Raw genomic sequence first — 25310 nt, 5'->3', positions numbered from 1 at the left:
ATCACTCCATCACTCCATCCATCAATGTAACACAGGCCTAAAAAACATTCACTTTTTCAAACAAAAACATTTTTTTTAACAAAAACATTTTTTTTAACAAAAAGTTGTTTCAACTCATGTACCTATCTATCCATCCATCCATCCATCCATCCATCCATCCATCCATCCATCCATCCATCCATCCATCCATCACTCCATCCATCAATCTATCTATAGAAATAGACACTTACCTGTCAGCATTGGTGCTGTTTCAGCACTCGTGCTGATATGCACGGCAAATGCAACCATTTTGCATTGACAGGTGAACAGCTGGGGGAAAACTCAAGTTCAGTTTGCGTCAGGGCGTCTGCATGGATGCAGGGTCAAAGGCCAAAGGCCTGGCACGCTACCTCACCTAACCAGCTAAACCTACCCACCACCTGCACAAAAAAACAGAAAACAAAACCAAAAAACACTGACCACTGGCGGGACCTACACAGACCCTACCCAAAATATACCAGGATAGACCACCCCTATATAAAATAACCCTAGATACAACAGCAATTTATAAAATAGACCCCTGTTAAAAAAAAACAAATCTAAAAAATAAAGTGCAGTACCGTGTCTACACACCTGGTGGCGCTAGAGGCGCACCAAACCACCACCAGTCGACTAGCCATACATCAATTACTATATAAACCAAGTTTCGTACAGATAAAACACACCGTTGCAGATATATGGACAGTTAAGATTCGGCCAATCAGATGCCCTTTATGCAAATGAGGGTGGTTACTAATGAGGGTGAAAGTCGTTTTTACCTCCCTACCTATATGCCATTTTAACCCTAACCTAACCATAGCCTCAAACTAACCCTAAACCCAAACTAACCATTAGTCCAAAGACTACTTTCAATATTTAACACAAAACAATAAAAAAATATGAACAAACAGTCGATCAAACTCATCTATCCATCTATCCATCTATCCATCTATCCATCTATCTATCCATCCATCCATCCATCACTCCATCACTCCATCACTCCATCCATCCATGTATAACACAGGCCTAAAAACATTCACTTTTTCAAACAAAAACTTTTTTTTTTTTAACAAAAAGTTGTTTAAACTCATGTATCTATATATTCATCTATTCATCTATCTATCTATTTATCTATCTATCCATCCATCCATCCATCCATCCATCACTCCATCCATCCATGTATAACACAGGCCTAAAAACATTCACTTTTTCAAACAAAAACATATTTTTTTTAACAAAAAGTGGTTTAAACTCATGTATCTATATATTCATCTATTCATCTATCTATCCATCCATCCATCCATCCATCCATCACTCCATCACTCCATCCATCAATGTAACACAGGCCTAAAAAACATTCACTTTTTCAAACAAAAACATTTTTTTTAACAAAAACATTTTTTTTAACAAAAAGTTGTTTCAACTCATGTACCTATCTATCCATCCATCCATCCATCCATCCATCCATCCATCCATCCATCCATCCATCCATCCATCCATCCTCATCACTCATCCATCAATCTATCTATAGAAATAGACACTTACCTGTCAGCATTGGTGCTGTTTCAGCACTCGTGCTGATATGCACGGCAAATGCAACCATTTTGCATTGACAGGTGAACAGCTGGGGGAAAACTCAAGTTCAGTTTGCGTCAGGGCGTCTGCATGGATGCAGGGTCAAAGGCCAAAGGCCTGGCACGCTACCTCACCTAACCAGCTAAACCTACCCACCACCTGCACAAAAAAACAGAAAACAAAACCAAAAAACACTGACCACTGGCGGGACCTACACAGACCCTACCCAAAATATACCAGGATAGACCACCCCTATATAAAATAACCCTAGATACGCAATTTATAAAATAGACCCCTGTTAAAAAAAAACAAATCTAAAAAATAAAGTGCAGTACCGTGTCTACACACCTGGTGGCGCTAGAGGCGCACCAAACCACCACCAGTCGACTAGCCATACATCAATTACTATATAAACCAAGTTTCGTACAGATAAAACACACCGTTGCAGATATATGGACAGTTAAGATTCGGCCAATCAGATGCCCTTTATGCAAATGAGGGTGGTTACTAATGAGGGTGAAAGTCGTTTTTACCTCCCTACCTATATGCCATTTTAACCCTAACCTAACCATAGCCTCAAACTAACCCTAAACCCAAACTAACCATTAGTCCAAAGACTACTTTCAATATTTAACACAAAACAATAAAAAAATATGAACAAACAGTCGATCAAACTCATCTATCCATCTATCCATCTATCCATCTATCCATCTATCTATCCATCCATCCATCCATCACTCCATCACTCCATCACTCCATCCATCCATGTATAACACAGGCCTAAAAACATTCACTTTTTCAAACAAAAACTTTTTTTTTTTTAACAAAAAGTTGTTTAAACTCATGTATCTATATATTCATCTATTCATCTATCTATCTATTTATCTATCTATCCATCCATCCATCCATCCATCCATCACTCCATCCATCCATGTATAACACAGGCCTAAAAACATTCACTTTTTCAAACAAAAACATATTTTTTTTAACAAAAAGTGGTTTAAACTCATGTATCTATATATTCATCTATTCATCTATCTATCCATCCATCCATCCATCCATCCATCACTCCATCACTCCATCCATCAATGTAACACAGGCCTAAAAAACATTCACTTTTTCAAACAAAAACATTTTTTTTAACAAAAACATTTTTTTTAACAAAAAAAAGTTGTTTCAACTCATGTACCTATCTATCCATCCATCCATCCATCCATCCATCCATCCATCCATCCATCCATCCATCCATCCATCCATCCATCACTCCATCCATCAATCTATCTATAGAAATAGACACTTACCTGTCAGCATTGGTGCTGTTTCAGCACTCGTGCTGATATGCACGGCAAATGCAACCATTTTGCATTGACAGGTGAACAGCTGGGGGAAAACTCAAGTTCAGTTTGCGTCAGGGCGTCTGCATGGATGCAGGGTCAAAGGCCAAAGGCCTGGCACGCTACCTCACCTAACCAGCTAAACCTACCCACCACCTGCACAAAAAAACAGAAAACAAAACCAAAAAACACTGACCACTGGCGGGACCTACACAGACCCTACCCAAAATATACCAGGATAGACCACCCCTATATAAAATAACCCTAGATACAACAGCAATTTATAAAATAGACCCCTGTTAAAAAAAAACAAATCTAAAAAATAAAGTGCAGTACCGTGTCTACACACCTGGTGGCGCTAGAGGCGCACCAAACCACCACCAGTCGACTAGCCATACATCAATTACTATATAAACCAAGTTTCGTACAGATAAAACACACCGTTGCAGATATATGGACAGTTAAGATTCGGCCAATCAGATGCCCTTTATGCAAATGAGGGTGGTTACTAATGAGGGTGAAAGTCGTTTTTACCTCCCTACCTATATGCCATTTTAACCCTAACCTAACCATAGCCTCAAACTAACCCTAAACCCAAACTAACCATTAGTCCAAAGACTACTTTCAATATTTAACACAAAACAATAAAAAAATATGAACAAACAGTCGATCAAACTCATCTATCCATCTATCCATCTATCCATCTATCCATCTATCTATCCATCCATCCATCCATCACTCCATCACTCCATCACTCCATCCATCCATGTATAACACAGGCCTAAAAACATTCACTTTTTCAAACAAAAACTTTTTTTTTTTTAACAAAAAGTTGTTTAAACTCATGTATCTATATATTCATCTATTCATCTATCTATCTATTTATCTATCTATCCATCCATCCATCCATCCATCCATCACTCCATCCATCCATGTATAACACAGGCCTAAAAACATTCACTTTTTCAAACAAAAACATATTTTTTTTAACAAAAAGTGGTTTAAACTCATGTATCTATATATTCATCTATTCATCTATCTATCCATCCATCCATCCATCCATCCATCACTCCATCACTCCATCCATCAATGTAACACAGGCCTAAAAAACATTCACTTTTTCAAACAAAAACATTTTTTTTAACAAAAACATTTTTTTTAACAAAAAGTTGTTTCAACTCATGTACCTATCTCCATCCATCCATCCATCCATCCATCCATCCATCCATCCATCCATCCATCCATCCATCCATCCATCCATCACTCCATCCATCAATCTATCTATAGAAATAGACACTTACCTGTCAGCATTGGTGCTGTTTCAGCACTCGTGCTGATATGCACGGCAAATGCAACCATTTTGCATTGACAGGTGAACAGCTGGGGGAAAACTCAAGTTCAGTTTGCGTCAGGGCGTCTGCATGGATGCAGGGTCAAAGGCCAAAGGCCTGGCACGCTACCTCACCTAACCAGCTAAACCTACCCACCACCTGCACAAAAAAACAGAAAACAAAACCAAAAAACACTGACCACTGGCGGGACCTACACAGACCCTACCCAAAATATACCAGGATAGACCACCCCTATATAAAATAACCCTAGATACAACAGCAATTTATAAAATAGACCCCTGTTAAAAAAAAACAAATCTAAAAAATAAAGTGCAGTACCGTGTCTACACACCTGGTGGCGCTAGAGGCGCACCAAACCACCACCAGTCGACTAGCCATACATCAATTACTATATAAACCAAGTTTCGTACAGATAAAACACACCGTTGCAGATATATGGACAGTTAAGATTCGGCCAATCAGATGCCCTTTATGCAAATGAGGGTGGTTACTAATGAGGGTGAAAGTCGTTTTTACCTCCCTACCTATATGCCATTTTAACCCTAACCTAACCATAGCCTCAAACTAACCCTAAACCCAAACTAACCATTAGTCCAAAGACTACTTTCAATATTTAACACAAAACAATAAAAAAATATGAACAAACAGTCGATCAAACTCATCTATCCATCTATCCATCTATCCATCTATCCATCTATCTATCCATCCATCCATCCATCACTCCATCACTCCATCACTCCATCCATCCATGTATAACACAGGCCTAAAAACATTCACTTTTTCAAACAAAAACTTTTTTTTTTTTAACAAAAAGTTGTTTAAACTCATGTATCTATATATTCATCTATTCATCTATCTATCTATTTATCTATCTATCCATCCATCCATCCATCCATCCATCACTCCATCCATCCATGTATAACACAGGCCTAAAAACATTCACTTTTTCAAACAAAAACATATTTTTTTTAACAAAAAGTGGTTTAAACTCATGTATCTATATATTCATCTATTCATCTATCTATCCATCCATCCATCCATCCATCCATCACTCCATCACTCCATCCATCAATGTAACACAGGCCTAAAAAACATTCACTTTTTCAAACAAAAACATTTTTTTTAACAAAAACATTTTTTTTAACAAAAAGTTGTTTCAACTCATGTACCTATCTATCCATCCATCCATCCATCCATCCATCCATCCATCCATCCATCCATCCATCCATCCATCCATCCATCCATCACTCCATCCATCAATCTATCTATAGAAATAGACACTTACCTGTCAGCATTGGTGCTGTTTCAGCACTCGTGCTGATATGCACGGCAAATGCAACCATTTTGCATTGACAGGTGAACAGCTGGGGGAAAACTCAAGTTCAGTTTGCGTCAGGGCGTCTGCATGGATGCAGGGTCAAAGGCCAAAGGCCTGGCACGCTACCTCACCTAACCAGCTAAACCTACCCACCACCTGCACAAAAAAACAGAAAACAAAACCAAAAAACACTGACCACTGGCGGGACCTACACAGACCCTACCCAAAATATACCAGGATAGACCACCCCTATATAAAATAACCCTAGATACAACAGCAATTTATAAAATAGACCCCTGTTAAAAAAAAACAAATCTAAAAAATAAAGTGCAGTACCGTGTCTACACACCTGGTGGCGCTAGAGGCGCACCAAACCACCACCAGTCGACTAGCCATACATCAATTACTATATAAACCAAGTTTCGTACAGATAAAACACACCGTTGCAGATATATGGACAGTTAAGATTCGGCCAATCAGATGCCCTTTATGCAAATGAGGGTGGTTACTAATGAGGGTGAAAGTCGTTTTTACCTCCCTACCTATATGCCATTTTAACCCTAACCTAACCATAGCCTCAAACTAACCCTAAACCCAAACTAACCATTAGTCCAAAGACTACTTTCAATATTTAACACAAAACAATAAAAAAATATGAACAAACAGTCGATCAAACTCATCTATCCATCTATCCATCTATCCATCTATCCATCTATCTATCCATCCATCCATCCATCACTCCATCACTCCATCACTCCATCCATCCATGTATAACACAGGCCTAAAAACATTCACTTTTTCAAACAAAAACTTTTTTTTTTTTAACAAAAAGTTGTTTAAACTCATGTATCTATATATTCATCTATTCATCTATCTATCTATTTATCTATCTATCCATCCATCCATCCATCCATCCATCACTCCATCCATCCATGTATAACACAGGCCTAAAAACATTCACTTTTTCAAACAAAAACATATTTTTTTTAACAAAAAGTGGTTTAAACTCATGTATCTATATATTCATCTATTCATCTATCTATCCATCCATCCATCCATCCATCCATCACTCCATCACTCCATCCATCAATGTAACACAGGCCTAAAAAACATTCACTTTTTCAAACAAAAACATTTTTTTTAACAAAAACATTTTTTTTAACAAAAAGTTGTTTCAACTCATGTACCTATCTATCCATCCATCCATCCATCCATCCATCCATCCATCCATCCATCCATCCATCCATCCATCCATCCATCACTCCATCCATCAATCTATCTATAGAAATAGACACTTACCTGTCAGCATTGGTGCTGTTTCAGCACTCGTGCTGATATGCACGGCAAATGCAACCATTTTGCATTGACAGGTGAACAGCTGGGGGAAAACTCAAGTTCAGTTTGCGTCAGGGCGTCTGCATGGATGCAGGGTCAAAGGCCAAAGGCCTGGCACGCTACCTCACCTAACCAGCTAAACCTACCCACCACCTGCACAAAAAAACAGAAAACAAAACCAAAAAACACTGACCACTGGCGGGACCTACACAGACCCTACCCAAAATATACCAGGATAGACCACCCCTATATAAAATAACCCTAGATACAACAGCAATTTATAAAATAGACCCCTGTTAAAAAAAAACAAATCTAAAAAATAAAGTGCAGTACCGTGTCTACACACCTGGTGGCGCTAGAGGCGCACCAAACCACCACCAGTCGACTAGCCATACATCAATTACTATATAAACCAAGTTTCGTACAGATAAAACACACCGTTGCAGATATATGGACAGTTAAGATTCGGCCAATCAGATGCCCTTTATGCAAATGAGGGTGGTTACTAATGAGGGTGAAAGTCGTTTTTACCTCCCTACCTATATGCCATTTTAACCCTAACCTAACCATAGCCTCAAACTAACCCTAAACCCAAACTAACCATTAGTCCAAAGACTACTTTCAATATTTAACACAAAACAATAAAAAAATATGAACAAACAGTCGATCAAACTCATCTATCCATCTATCCATCTATCCATCTATCCATCTATCTATCCATCCATCCATCCATCACTCCATCACTCCATCACTCCATCCATCCATGTATAACACAGGCCTAAAAACATTCACTTTTTCAAACAAAAACTTTTTTTTTTTTAACAAAAAGTTGTTTAAACTCATGTATCTATATATTCATCTATTCATCTATCTATCTATTTATCTATCTATCCATCCATCCATCCATCCATCCATCACTCCATCCATCCATGTATAACACAGGCCTAAAAACATTCACTTTTTCAAACAAAAACATATTTTTTTTAACAAAAAGTGGTTTAAACTCATGTATCTATATATTCATCTATTCATCTATCTATCCATCCATCCATCCATCCATCCATCACTCCATCACTCCATCCATCAATGTAACACAGGCCTAAAAAACATTCACTTTTTCAAACAAAAACATTTTTTTTAACAAAAACATTTTTTTTAACAAAAAGTTGTTTCAACTCATGTACCTATCTATCCATCCATCCATCCATCCATCCATCCATCCATCCATCCATCCATCCATCCATCCATCCATCCATCACTCCATCCATCAATCTATCTATAGAAATAGACACTTACCTGTCAGCATTGGTGCTGTTTCAGCACTCGTGCTGATATGCACGGCAAATGCAACCATTTTGCATTGACAGGTGAACAGCTGGGGGAAAACTCAAGTTCAGTTTGCGTCAGGGCGTCTGCATGGATGCAGGGTCAAAGGCCAAAGGCCTGGCACGCTACCTCACCTAACCAGCTAAACCTACCCACCACCTGCACAAAAAAACAGAAAACAAAACCAAAAAACACTGACCACTGGCGGGACCTACACAGACCCTACCCAAAATATACCAGGATAGACCACCCCTATATAAAATAACCCTAGATACAACAGCAATTTATAAAATAGACCCCTGTTAAAAAAAAACAAATCTAAAAAATAAAGTGCAGTACCGTGTCTACACACCTGGTGGCGCTAGAGGCGCACCAAACCACCACCAGTCGACTAGCCATACATCAATTACTATATAAACCAAGTTTCGTACAGATAAAACACACCGTTGCAGATATATGGACAGTTAAGATTCGGCCAATCAGATGCCCTTTATGCAAATGAGGGTGGTTACTAATGAGGGTGAAAGTCGTTTTTACCTCCCTACCTATATGCCATTTTAACCCTAACCTAACCATAGCCTCAAACTAACCCTAAACCCAAACTAACCATTAGTCCAAAGACTACTTTCAATATTTAACACAAAACAATAAAAAAATATGAACAAACAGTCGATCAAACTCATCTATCCATCTATCCATCTATCCATCTATCCATCTATCTATCCATCCATCCATCCATCACTCCATCACTCCATCACTCCATCCATCCATGTATAACACAGGCCTAAAAACATTCACTTTTTCAAACAAAAACTTTTTTTTTTTTAACAAAAAGTTGTTTAAACTCATGTATCTATATATTCATCTATTCATCTATCTATCTATTTATCTATCTATCCATCCATCCATCCATCCATCCATCACTCCATCCATCCATGTATAACACAGGCCTAAAAACATTCACTTTTTCAAACAAAAACATTTTTTTTTAAGCAAAAAGTGGTTTAAACTCATGTATCTATATATTCATCTATTCATCTATCTATCCATCCATCCATCCATCCATCCATCACTCCATCACTCCATCCATCAATGTAACACAGGCCTAAAAAACATTCACTTTTTCAAACAAAAACATTTTTTTTAACAAAAACATTTTTTTTAACAAAAAGTTGTTTCAACTCATGTACCTATCTATCCATCCATCCATCCATCCATCCATCCATCCATCCATCCATCCATCCATCCATCCATCACTCCATCCATCAATCTATCTATAGAAATAGACACTTACCTGTCAGCATTGGTGCTGTTTCAGCACTCGTGCTGATATGCACGGCAAATGCAACCATTTTGCATTGACAGGTGAACAGCTGGGGGAAAACTCAAGTTCAGTTTGCGTCAGGGCGTCTGCATGGATGCAGGGTCAAAGGCCAAAGGCCTGGCACGCTACCTCACCTAACCAGCTAAACCTACCCACCACCTGCACAAAAAAACAGAAAACAAAACCAAAAAACACTGACCACTGGCGGGACCTACACAGACCCTACCCAAAATATACCAGGATAGACCACCCCTATATAAAATAACCCTAGATACAACAGCAATTTATAAAATAGACCCCTGTTAAAAAAAAACAAATCTAAAAAATAAAGTGCAGTACCGTGTCTACACACCTGGTGGCGCTAGAGGCGCACCAAACCACCACCAGTCGACTAGCCATACATCAATTACTATATAAACCAAGTTTCGTACAGATAAAACACACCGTTGCAGATATATGGACAGTTAAGATTCGGCCAATCAGATGCCCTTTATGCAAATGAGGGTGGTTACTAATGAGGGTGAAAGTCGTTTTTACCTCCCTACCTATATGCCATTTTAACCCTAACCTAACCATAGCCTCAAACTAACCCTAAACCCAAACTAACCATTAGTCCAAAGACTACTTTCAATATTTAACACAAAACAATAAAAAAATATGAACAAACAGTCGATCAAACTCATCTATCCATCTATCCATCTATCCATCTATCCATCTATCTATCCATCCATCCATCCATCACTCCATCACTCCATCACTCCATCCATCCATGTATAACACAGGCCTAAAAACATTCACTTTTTCAAACAAAAACTTTTTTTTTTTTAACAAAAAGTTGTTTAAACTCATGTATCTATATATTCATCTATTCATCTATCTATCTATTTATCTATCTATCCATCCATCCATCCATCCATCCATCACTCCATCCATCCATGTATAACACAGGCCTAAAAACATTCACTTTTTCAAACAAAAACATATTTTTTTTAACAAAAAGTGGTTTAAACTCATGTATCTATATATTCATCTATTCATCTATCTATCCATCCATCCATCCATCCATCCATCACTCCATCACTCCATCCATCAATGTAACACAGGCCTAAAAAACATTCACTTTTTCAAACAAAAACATTTTTTTTAACAAAAACATTTTTTTTAACAAAAAGTTGTTTCAACTCATGTACCTATCTATCCATCCATCCATCCATCCATCCATCCATCCATCCATCCATCCATCCATCCATCACTCCATCCATCAATCTATCTATAGAAATAGACACTTACCTGTCAGCATTGGTGCTGTTTCAGCACTCGTGCTGATATGCACGGCAAATGCAACCATTTTGCATTGACAGGTGAACAGCTGGGGGAAAACTCAAGTTCAGTTTGCGTCAGGGCGTCTGCATGGATGCAGGGTCAAAGGCCAAAGGCCTGGCACGCTACCTCACCTAACCAGCTAAACCTACCCACCACCTGCACAAAAAAACAGAAAACAAAACCAAAAAACACTGACCACTGGCGGGACCTACACAGACCCTACCCAAAATATACCAGGATAGACCACCCCTATATAAAATAACCCTAGATACAACAGCAATTTATAAAATAGACCCCTGTTAAAAAAAAACAAATCTAAAAAATAAAGTGCAGTACCGTGTCTACACACCTGGTGGCGCTAGAGGCGCACCAAACCACCACCAGTCGACTAGCCATACATCAATTACTATATAAACCAAGTTTCGTACAGATAAAACACACCGTTGCAGATATATGGACAGTTAAGATTCGGCCAATCAGATGCCCTTTATGCAAATGAGGGTGGTTACTAATGAGGGTGAAAGTCGTTTTTACCTCCCTACCTATATGCCATTTTAACCCTAACCTAACCATAGCCTCAAACTAACCCTAAACCCAAACTAACCATTAGTCCAAAGACTACTTTCAATATTTAACACAAAACAATAAAAAAATATGAACAAACAGTCGATCAAACTCATCTATCCATCTATCCATCTATCCATCTATCCATCTATCTATCCATCCATCCATCCATCACTCCATCACTCCATCACTCCATCCATCCATGTATAACACAGGCCTAAAAACATTCACTTTTTCAAACAAAAACTTTTTTTTTTTTAACAAAAAGTTGTTTAAACTCATGTATCTATATATTCATCTATTCATCTATCTATCTATTTATCTATCTATCCATCCATCCATCCATCCATCCATCACTCCATCCATCCATGTATAACACAGGCCTAAAAACATTCACTTTTTCAAACAAAAACATATTTTTTTTAACAAAAAGTGGTTTAAACTCATGTATCTATATATTCATCTATTCATCTATCTATCCATCCATCCATCCATCCATCCATCACTCCATCACTCCATCCATCAATGTAACACAGGCCTAAAAAACATTCACTTTTTCAAACAAAAACATTTTTTTTAACAAAAACATTTTTTTTAACAAAAAGTTGTTTCAACTCATGTACCTATCTATCCATCCATCCATCCATCCATCCATCCATCCATCCATCCATCCATCCATCCATCCATCCATCCATCACTCCATCCATCAATCTATCTATAGAAATAGACACTTACCTGTCAGCATTGGTGCTGTTTCAGCACTCGTGCTGATATGCACGGCAAATGCAACCATTTTGCATTGACAGGTGAACAGCTGGGGGAAAACTCAAGTTCAGTTTGCGTCAGGGCGTCTGCATGGATGCAGGGTCAAAGGCCAAAGGCCTGGCACGCTACCTCACCTAACCAGCTAAACCTACCCACCACCTGCACAAAAAAACAGAAAACAAAACCAAAAAACACTGACCACTGGCGGGACCTACACAGACCCTACCCAAAATATACCAGGATAGACCACCCCTATATAAAATAACCCTAGATACAACAGCAATTTATAAAATAGACCCCTGTTAAAAAAAAACAAATCTAAAAAATAAAGTGCAGTACCGTGTCTACACACCTGGTGGCGCTAGAGGCGCACCAAACCACCACCAGTCGACTAGCCATACATCAATTACTATATAAACCAAGTTTCGTACAGATAAAACACACCGTTGCAGATATATGGACAGTTAAGATTCGGCCAATCAGATGCCCTTTATGCAAATGAGGGTGGTTACTAATGAGGGTGAAAGTCGTTTTTACCTCCCTACCTATATGCCATTTTAACCCTAACCTAACCATAGCCTCAAACTAACCCTAAACCCAAACTAACCATTAGTCCAAAGACTACTTTCAATATTTAACACAAAACAATAAAAAAATATGAACAAACAGTCGATCAAACTCATCTATCCATCTATCCATCTATCCATCTATCCATCTATCTATCCATCCATCCATCCATCACTCCATCACTCCATCACTCCATCCATCCATGTATAACACAGGCCTAAAAACATTCACTTTTTCAAACAAAAACTTTTTTTTTTTTAACAAAAAGTTGTTTAAACTCATGTATCTATATATTCATCTATTCATCTATCTATCTATTTATCTATCTATCCATCCATCCATCCATCCATCCATCACTCCATCCATCCATGTATAACACAGGCCTAAAAACATTCACTTTTTCAAACAAAAACATATTTTTTTTAACAAAAAGTGGTTTAAACTCATGTATCTATATATTCATCTATTCATCTATCTATCCATCCATCCATCCATCCATCCATCACTCCATCACTCCATCCATCAATGTAACACAGGCCTAAAAAACATTCACTTTTTCAAACAAAAACATTTTTTTTAACAAAAACATTTTTTTTAACAAAAAGTTGTTTCAACTCATGTACCTATCTATCCATCCATCCATCCATCCATCCATCCATCCATCCATCCATCCATCCATCCATCCATCCATCCATCACTCCATCCATCAATCTATCTATAGAAATAGACACTTACCTGTCAGCATTGGTGCTGTTTCAGCACTCGTGCTGATATGCACGGCAAATGCAACCATTTTGCATTGACAGGTGAACAGCTGGGGGAAAACTCAAGTTCAGTTTGCGTCAGGGCGTCTGCATGGATGCAGGGTCAAAGGCCAAAGGCCTGGCACGCTACCTCACCTAACCAGCTAAACCTACCCACCACCTGCACAAAAAAACAGAAAACAAAACCAAAAAACACTGACCACTGGCGGGACCTACACAGACCCTACCCAAAATATACCAGGATAGACCACCCCTATATAAAATAACCCTAGATACAACAGCAATTTATAAAATAGACCCCTGTTAAAAAAAAACAAATCTAAAAAATAAAGTGCAGTACCGTGTCTACACACCTGGTGGCGCTAGAGGCGCACCAAACCACCACCAGTCGACTAGCCATACATCAATTACTATATAAACCAAGTTTCGTACAGATAAAACACACCGTTGCAGATATATGGACAGTTAAGATTCGGCCAATCAGATGCCCTTTATGCAAATGAGGGTGGTTACTAATGAGGGTGAAAGTCGTTTTTACCTCCCTACCTATATGCCATTTTAACCCTAACCTAACCATAGCCTAACCTAACCATAGCCCCAAACTAACCCTAAACCCAAACTAACCATTAGTCCAAAGACTACTTTCAATATTTAACACAAAACAATAAAAAAATATGAACAAACAGTCGATCAAACTCATCTATCCATCTATCCATCTATCCATCTATCCATCTATCTATCCATCCATCCATCCATCCATCCATCACTCCATCACTCCATCCATCCATGTATAACACAGGCCTAAAAACATTCACTTTTTCAAACAAAAACTTTTTTTTTTTTAACAAAAAGTTGTTTAAACTCATGTATCTATATATTCATCTATTCATCTATCTATCTATTTATCTATCTATCCATCCATCCATCCATCCATCCATCACTCCATCCATCCATGTATAACACAGGCCTAAAAACATTCACTTTTTCAAACAAAAACATATTTTTTTTAACAAAAAGTGGTTTAAACTCATGTATCTATATATTCATCTATTCATCTATCTATCCATCCATCCATCCATCCATCCATCACTCCATCACTCCATCCATCAATGTAACACAGGCCTAAAAAACATTCACTTTTTCAAACAAAAACATTTTTTTTAACAAAAACATTTTTTTTAACAAAAAGTTGTTTCAACTCATGTACCTATCTATCCATCCATCCATCCATCCATCCATCCATCCATCCATCCATCCATCCATCCATCACTCCATCCATCAATCTATCTATAGAAATAGACACTTACCTGTCAGCATTGGTGCTGTTTCAGCACTCGTGCTGATATGCACGGCAAATGCAACCATTTTGCATTGACAGGTGAACAGCTGGGGGAAAACTCAAGTTCAGTTTGCGTCAGGGCGTCTGCATGGATGCAGGGTCAAAGGCCAAAGGCCTGGCACGCTACCTCACCTAACCAGCTAAACCTACCCACCACCTGCACAAAAAAACAGAAAACAAAACCAAAAAACACTGACCACTGGCGGGACCTACACAGACCCTACCCAAAATATACCAGGATAGACCACCCCTATATAAAATAACCCTAGATACAACAGCAATTTATAAAATAGACCCCTGTTAAAAAAAAACAAATCTAAAAAATAAAGTGCAGTACCGTGTCTACACACCTGGTGGCGCTAGAGGCGCACCAAACCACCACCAGTCGACTAGCCATACATCAATTACTATATAAACCAAGTTTCGTACAGATAAAACACACCGTTGCAGATATATGGACAGTTAAGATTCGGCCAATCAGATGCCCTTTATGCAAATGAGGGTGGTTACTAATGAGGGTGAAAGTCGTTTTTACCTCCCTACCTATATGCCATTTTAACCCTAACCTAACCATAGCCTCAAACTAACCCTAAACCCAAACTAACCATTAGTCCAAAGACTACTTTCAATATTTAACACAAAACAATAAAAAAATATGAACAAACAGTCGATCAAACTCATCTATCCATCTATCCATCTATCCATCTATCCATCTATCTATCCATCCATCCATCCATCACTCCATCACTCCATCACTCCATCCATCCATGTATAACACAGGCCTAAAAACATTCACTTTTTCAAACAAAAACTTTTTTTTTTTTAACAAAAAGTTGTTTAAACTCATGTATCTATATATTCATCTATTCATCTATCTATCTATTTATCTATCTATCCATCCATCCATCCATCCATCCATCCATCACTCCATCCATCCATGTATAACACAGGCCTAAAAACATTCACTTTTTCAAACAAAAACATATTTTTTTTAACAAAAAGTGGTTTAAACTCATGTATCTATATATTCATCTATTCATCTATCTATCCATCCATCCATCCATCCATCCATCACTCCATCACTCCATCCATCAATGTAACACAGGCCTAAAAAACATTCACTTTTTCAAACAAAAACATTTTTTTTAACAAAAACATTTTTTTTAACAAAAAGTTGTTTCAACTCATGTACCTATCTATCCATCCATCCATCCATCCATCCATCCATCCATCCATCCATCCATCCATCCATCCATCCATCCATCCATCACTCCATCCATCAATCTATCTATAGAAATAGACACTTACCTGTCAGCATTGGTGCTGTTTCAGCACTCGTGCTGATATGCACGGCAAATGCAACCATTTTGCATTGACAGGTGAACAGCTGGGGGAAAACTCAAGTTCAGTTTGCGTCAGGGCGTCTGCATGGATGCAGGGTCAAAGGCCAAAGGCCTGGCACGCTACCTCACCTAACCAGCTAAACCTACCCACCACCTGCACAAAAAAAACAGAAAACAAAACCAAAAAACACTGACCACTGGCGGGACCTACACAGACCCTACCCAAAATATACCAGGATAGACCACCCCTATATAAAATAACCCTAGATACAACAGCAATTTATAAAATAGACCCCTGTTAAAAAAAAACAAATCTAAAAAATAAAGTGCAGTACCGTGTCTACACACCTGGTGGCGCTAGAGGCGCACCAAACCACCACCAGTCGACTAGCCATACATCAATTACTATATAAACCAAGTTTCGTACAGATAAAACACACCGTTGCAGATATATGGACAGTTAAGATTCGGCCAATCAGATGCCCTTTATGCAAATGAGGGTGGTTACTAATGAGGGTGAAAGTCGTTTTTACCTCCCTACCTATATGCCATTTTAACCCTAACCTAACCATAGCCTCAAACTAACCCTAAACCCAAACTAACCATTAGTCCAAAGACTACTTTCAATATTTAACACAAAACAATAAAAAAATATGAACAAACAGTCGATCAAACTCATCTATCCATCTATCCATCTATCCATCTATCCATCTATCTATCCATCCATCCATCCATCACTCCATCACTCCATCACTCCATCCATCCATGTATAACACAGGCCTAAAAACATTCACTTTTTCAAACAAAAACTTTTTTTTTTTTAACAAAAAGTTGTTTAAACTCATGTATCTATATATTCATCTATTCATCTATCTATCTATTTATCTATCTATCCATCCATCCATCCATCCATCCATCACTCCATCCATCCATGTATAACACAGGCCTAAAAACATTCACTTTTTCAAACAAAAACATATTTTTTTTAACAAAAAGTGGTTTAAACTCATGTATCTATATATTCATCTATTCATCTATCTATCCATCCATCCATCCATCCATCCATCACTCCATCACTCCATCCATCAATGTAACACAGGCCTAAAAAACATTCACTTTTTCAAACAAAAACATTTTTTTTAACAAAAACATTTTTTTTAACAAAAAGTTGTTTCAACTCATGTACCTATCTATCCATCCATCCATCCATCCATCCATCCATCCATCCATCCATCCATCCATCCATCCATCCATCCATCACTCCATCCATCAATCTATCTATAGAAATAGACACTTACCTGTCAGCATTGGTGCTGTTTCAGCACTCGTGCTGATATGCACGGCAAATGCAACCATTTTGCATTGACAGGTGAACAGCTGGGGGAAAACTCAAGTTCAGTTTGCGTCAGGGCGTCTGCATGGATGCAGGGTCAAAGGCCAAAGGCCTGGCACGCTACCTCACCTAACCAGCTAAACCTACCCACCACCTGCACAAAAAAACAGAAAACAAAACCAAAAAACACTGACCACTGGCGGGACCTACACAGACCCTACCCAAAATATACCAGGATAGACCACCCCTATATAAAATAACCCTAGATACAACAGCAATTTATAAAATAGACCCCTGTTAAAAAAAAACAAATCTAAAAAATAAAGTGCAGTACCGTGTCTACACACCTGGTGGCGCTAGAGGCGCACCAAACCACCACCAGTCGACTAGCCATACATCAATTACTATATAAACCAAGTTTCGTACAGATAAAACACACCGTTGCAGATATATGGACAGTTAAGATTCGGCCAATCAGATGCCCTTTATGCAAATGAGGGTGGTTACTAATGAGGGTGAAAGTCGTTTTTACCTCCCTACCTATATGCCATTTTAACCCTAACCTAACCATAGCCTAACCTAACCATAGCCCCAAACTAACCCTAAACCCAAACTAACCATTAGTCCAAAGACTACTTTCAATATTTAACACAAAACAATAAAAAAATATGAACAAACAGTCGATCAAACTCATCTATCCATCTATCCATCTATCCATCTATCCATCTATCTATCCATCCATCCATCCATCCATCCATCACTCCATCACTCCATCCATCCATGTATAACACAGGCCTAAAAACATTCACTTTTTCAAACAAAAACTTTTTTTTTTTTAACAAAAAGTTGTTTAAACTCATGTATCTATATATTCATCTATTCATCTATCTATCTATTTATCTATCTATCCATCCATCCATCCATCCATCCATCACTCCATCCATCCATGTATAACACAGGCCTAAAAACATTCACTTTTTCAAACAAAAACATATTTTTTTTAACAAAAAGTGGTTTAAACTCATGTATCTATATATTCATCTATTCATCTATCTATCCATCCATCCATCCATCCATCCATCACTCCATCACTCCATCCATCAATGTAACACAGGCCTAAAAAACATTCACTTTTTCAAACAAAAACATTTTTTTTAACAAAAACATTTTTTTTAACAAAAAGTTGTTTCAACTCATGTACCTATCTATCCATCCATCCATCCATCCATCCATCCATCCATCCATCCATCCATCCATCCATCACTCCATCCATCAATCTATCTATAGAAATAGACACTTACCTGTCAGCATTGGTGCTGTTTCAGCACTCGTGCTGATATGCACGGCAAATGCAACCATTTTGCATTGACAGGTGAACAGCTGGGGGAAAACTCAAGTTCAGTTTGCGTCAGGGCGTCTGCATGGATGCAGGGTCAAAGGCCAAAGGCCTGGCACGCTACCTCACCTAACCAGCTAAACCTACCCACCACCTGCACAAAAAAACAGAAAACAAAACCAAAAAACACTGACCACTGGCGGGACCTACACAGACCCTACCCAAAATATACCAGGATAGACCACCCCTATATAAAATAACCCTAGATACAACAGCAATTTATAAAATAGACCCCTGTTAAAAAAAAACAAATCTAAAAAATAAAGTGCAGTACCGTGTCTACACACCTGGTGGCGCTAGAGGCGCACCAAACCACCACCAGTCGACTAGCCATACATCAATTACTATATAAACCAAGTTTCGTACAGATAAAACACACCGTTGCAGATATATGGACAGTTAAGATTCGGCCAATCAGATGCCCTTTATGCAAATGAGGGTGGTTACTAATGAGGGTGAAAGTCGTTTTTACCTCCCTACCTATATGCCATTTTAACCCTAACCTAACCATAGCCTCAAACTAACCCTAAACCCAAACTAACCATTAGTCCAAAGACTACTTTCAATATTTAACACAAAACAATAAAAAAATATGAACAAACAGTCGATCAAACTCATCTATCCATCTATCCATCTATCCATCTATCCATCTATCTATCCATCCATCCATCCATCACTCCATCACTCCATCACTCCATCCATCCATGTATAACACAGGCCTAAAAACATTCACTTTTTCAAACAAAAACTTTTTTTTTTTTAACAAAAAGTTGTTTAAACTCATGTATCTATATATTCATCTATTCATCTATCTATCTATTTATCTATCTATCCATCCATCCATCCATCCATCCATCCATCACTCCATCCATCCATGTATAACACAGGCCTAAAAACATTCACTTTTTCAAACAAAAACATATTTTTTTTAACAAAAAGTGGTTTAAACTCATGTATCTATATATTCATCTATTCATCTATCTATCCATCCATCCATCCATCCATCCATCACTCCATCACTCCATCCATCAATGTAACACAGGCCTAAAAAACATTCACTTTTTCAAACAAAAACATTTTTTTTAACAAAAACATTTTTTTTAACAAAAAGTTGTTTCAACTCATGTACCTATCTATCCATCCATCCATCCATCCATCCATCCATCCATCCATCCATCCATCCATCCATCCATCCATCCATCCATCACTCCATCCATCAATCTATCTATAGAAATAGACACTTACCTGTCAGCATTGGTGCTGTTTCAGCACTCGTGCTGATATGCACGGCAAATGCAACCATTTTGCATTGACAGGTGAACAGCTGGGGGAAAACTCAAGTTCAGTTTGCGTCAGGGCGTCTGCATGGATGCAGGGTCAAAGGCCAAAGGCCTGGCACGCTACCTCACCTAACCAGCTAAACCTACCCACCACCTGCACAAAAAAAACAGAAAACAAAACCAAAAAACACTGACCACTGGCGGGACCTACACAGACCCTACCCAAAATATACCAGGATAGACCACCCCTATATAAAATAACCCTAGATACAACAGCAATTTATAAAATAGACCCCTGTTAAAAAAAAACAAATCTAAAAAATAAAGTGCAGTACCGTGTCTACACACCTGGTGGCGCTAGAGGCGCACCAAACCACCACCAGTCGACTAGCCATACATCAATTACTATATAAACCAAGTTTCGTACAGATAAAACACACCGTTGCAGATATATGGACAGTTAAGATTCGGCCAATCAGATGCCCTTTATGCAAATGAGGGTGGTTACTAATGAGGGTGAAAGTCGTTTTTACCTCCCTACCTATATGCCATTTTAACCCTAACCTAACCATAGCCTCAAACTAACCCTAAACCCAAACTAACCATTAGTCCAAAGACTACTTTCAATATTTAACACAAAACAATAAAAAAATATGAACAAACAGTCGATCAAACTCATCTATCCATCTATCCATCTATCCATCTATCCATCTATCTATCCATCCATCCATCCATCACTCCATCACTCCATCACTCCATCCATCCATGTATAACACAGGCCTAAAAACATTCACTTTTTCAAACAAAAACTTTTTTTTTTTTAACAAAAAGTTGTTTAAACTCATGTATCTATATATTCATCTATTCATCTATCTATCTATTTATCTATCTATCCATCCATCCATCCATCCATCCATCACTCCATCCATCCATGTATAACACAGGCCTAAAAACATTCACTTTTTCAAACAAAAACATATTTTTTTTAACAAAAAGTGGTTTAAACTCATGTATCTATATATTCATCTATTCATCTATCTATCCATCCATCCATCCATCCATCCATCACTCCATCACTCCATCCATCAATGTAACACAGGCCTAAAAAACATTCACTTTTTCAAACAAAAACATTTTTTTTAACAAAAACATTTTTTTTAACAAAAAGTTGTTTCAACTCATGTACCTATCTATCCATCCATCCATCCATCCATCCATCCATCCATCCATCCATCCATCCATCCATCCATCCATCCATCCATCCATCCATCCATCCATCACTCCATCCATCAATCTATCTATAGAAATAGACACTTACCTGTCAGCATTGGTGCTGTTTCAGCACTCGTGCTGATATGCACGGCAAATGCAACCATTTTGCATTGACAGGTGAACAGCTGGGGGAAAACTCAAGTTCAGTTTGCGTCAGGGCGTCTGCATGGATGCAGGGTCAAAGGCCAAAGGCCTGGCACGCTACCTCACCTAACCAGCTAAACCTACCCACCACCTGCACAAAAAAACAGAAAACAAAACCAAAAAACACTGACCACTGGCGGGACCTACACAGACCCTACCCAAAATATACCAGGATAGACCACCCCTATATAAAATAACCCTAGATACAACAGCAATTTATAAAATAGACCCCTGTTAAAAAAAAACAAATCTAAAAAATAAAGTGCAGTACCGTGTCTACACACCTGGTGGCGCTAGAGGCGCACCAAACCACCACCAGTCGACTAGCCATACATCAATTACTATATAAACCAAGTTTCGTACAGATAAAACACACCGTTGCAGATATATGGACAGTTAAGATTCGGCCAATCAGATGCCCTTTATGCAAATGAGGGTGGTTACTAATGAGGGTGAAAGTCGTTTTTACCTCCCTACCTATATGCCATTTTAACCCTAACCTAACCATAGCCCCAAACTAACCCTAAACCCAAACTAACCATTAGTCCAAAGACTACTTTCAATATTTAACACAAAACAATAAAAAAATATGAACAAACAGTCGATCAAACTCATCTATCCATCTATCCATCTATCCATCTATCCATCTATCTATCCATCCATCCATCCATCACTCCATCACTCCATCACTCCATCCATCCATGTATAACACAGGCCTAAAAACATTCACTTTTTCAAACAAAAACTTTTTTTTTTTTAACAAAAAGTTGTTTAAACTCATGTATCTATATATTCATCTATTCATCTATCTATCTATTTATCTATCTATCCATCCATCCATCCATCCATCCATCACTCCATCCATCCATGTATAACACAGGCCTAAAAACATTCACTTTTTCAAACAAAAACATATTTTTTTTAACAAAAAGTGGTTTAAACTCATGTATCTATATATTCATCTATTCATCTATCTATCCATCCACCCATCCATCCATCCATCACTCCATCACTCCATCCATCAATGTAACACAGGCCTAAAAAACATTCACTTTTTCAAACAAAAACATTTTTTTTAACAAAAACATTTTTTTTAACAAAAAGTTGTTTCAACTCATGTACCTATCTATCCATCCATCCATCCATCCATCCATCCATCCATCCATCCATCCATCCATCCATCCATCACTCCATCCATCAATCTATCTATAGAAATAGACACTTACCTGTCAGCATTGGTGCTGTTTCAGCACTCGTGCTGATATGCACGGCAAATGCAACCATTTTGCATTGACAGGTGAACAGCTGGGGGAAAACTCAAGTTCAGTTTGCGTCAGGGCGTCTGCATGGATGCAGGGTCAAAGGCCAAAGGCCTGGCACGCTACCTCACCTAACCAGCTAAACCTACCCACCACCTGCACAAAAAAACAGAAAACAAAACCAAAAAACACTGACCACTGGCGGGACCTACACAGACCCTACCCAAAATATACCAGGATAGACCACCCCTATATAAAATAACCCTAGATACAACAGCAATTTATAAAATAGACCCCTGTTAAAAAAAAACAAATCTAAAAAATAAAGTGCAGTACCGTGTCTACACACCTGGTGGCGCTAGAGGCGCACCAAACCACCACCAGTCGACTAGCCATACATCAATTACTATATAAACCAAGTTTCGTACAGATAAAACACACCGTTGCAGATATATGGACAGTTAAGATTCGGCCAATCAGATGCCCTTTATGCAAATGAGGGTGGTTACTAATGAGGGTGAAAGTCGTTTTTACCTCCCTACCTAACCCTAACCCTAACCCTACTCTAACCCTAACCCTAACCCCATCCATCCATCCATCCATCACTCCATCACTCCATCCATCAATGTAACACAGGCCTAAAAAACATTCACTTTTTCAAACAAAAACATTTTTTTTAACAAAAACATTTTTTTTAACAAAAAGTTGTTTCAACTCATGTACCTATCTATCCATCCATCCATCCATCCATCCATCCATCCATCCATCCATCCATCCATCCATCACTCCATCCATCAATCTATCTATAGAAATAGACACTTACCTGTCAGCATTGGTGCTGTTTCAGCACTCGTGCTGATATGCACGGCAAATGCAACCATTTTGCATTGACAGGTGAACAGCTGGGGGAAAACTCAAGTTCAGTTTGCGTCAGGGCGTCTGCATGGATGCAGGGTCAAAGGCCAAAGGCCTGGCACGCTACCTCACCTAACCAGCTAAACCTACCCACCACCTGCACAAAAAAACAGAAAACAAAACCAAAAAACACTGACCACTGGCGGGACCTACACAGACCCTACCCAAAATATACCAGGATAGACCACCCCTATATAAAATAACCCTAGATACAACAGCAATTTATAAAATAGACCCCTGTTAAAAAAAAACAAATCTAAAAAATAAAGTGCAGTACCGTGTCTACACACCTGGTGGCGCTAGAGGCGCACCAAACCACCACCAGTCGACTAGCCATACATCAATTACTATATAAACCAAGTTTCGTACAGATAAAACACACCGTTGCAGATATATGGACAGTTAAGATTCGGCCAATCAGATGCCCTTTATGCAAATGAGGGTGGTTACTAATGAGGGTGAAAGTCGTTTTTACCTCCCTACCTATATGCCATTTTAACCCTAACCTAACCATAGCCTAACCTAACCATAGCCCCAAACTAACCCTAAACCCAAACTAACCATTAGTCCAAAGACTACTTTCAATATTTAACACAAAACAATAAAAAAATATGAACAAACAGTCGATCAAACTCATCTATCCATCTATCCATCTATCCATCTATCCATCTATCTATCCATCCATCCATCCATCCATCCATCACTCCATCACTCCATCCATCCATGTATAACACAGGCCTAAAAACATTCACTTTTTCAAACAAAAACTTTTTTTTTTTTAACAAAAAGTTGTTTAAACTCATGTATCTATATATTCATCTATTCATCTATCTATCTATTTATCTATCTATCCATCCATCCATCCATCCATCCATCACTCCATCCATCCATGTATAACACAGGCCTAAAAACATTCACTTTTTCAAACAAAAACATATTTTTTTTAACAAAAAGTGGTTTAAACTCATGTATCTATATATTCATCTATTCATCTATCTATCCATCCATCCATCCATCCATCCATCACTCCATCACTCCATCCATCAATGTAACACAGGCCTAAAAAACATTCACTTTTTCAAACAAAAACATTTTTTTTAACAAAAACATTTTTTTTAACAAAAAGTTGTTTCAACTCATGTACCTATCTATCCATCCATCCATCCATCCATCCATCCATCCATCCATCCATCCATCCATCACTCCATCCATCAATCTATCTATAGAAATAGACACTTACCTGTCAGCATTGGTGCTGTTTCAGCACTCGTGCTGATATGCACGGCAAATGCAACCATTTTGCATTGACAGGTGAACAGCTGGGGGAAAACTCAAGTTCAGTTTGCGTCAGGGCGTCTGCATGGATGCAGGGTCAAAGGCCAAAGGCCTGGCACGCTACCTCACCTAACCAGCTAAACCTACCCACCACCTGCACAAAAAAACAGAAAACAAAACCAAAAAACA

Source organism: Leuciscus leuciscus (genome assembly GCF_965113295.1).
Source record: "Leuciscus leuciscus genome assembly, contig: HAP1_SCAFFOLD_155, whole genome shotgun sequence".
NCBI lineage: Eukaryota > Metazoa > Chordata > Actinopteri > Cypriniformes > Leuciscidae > Leuciscus > Leuciscus leuciscus.
The sequence above is the reverse complement of the archived record's forward strand: the minus strand, read 5'-3'. Positions refer to the sequence as shown.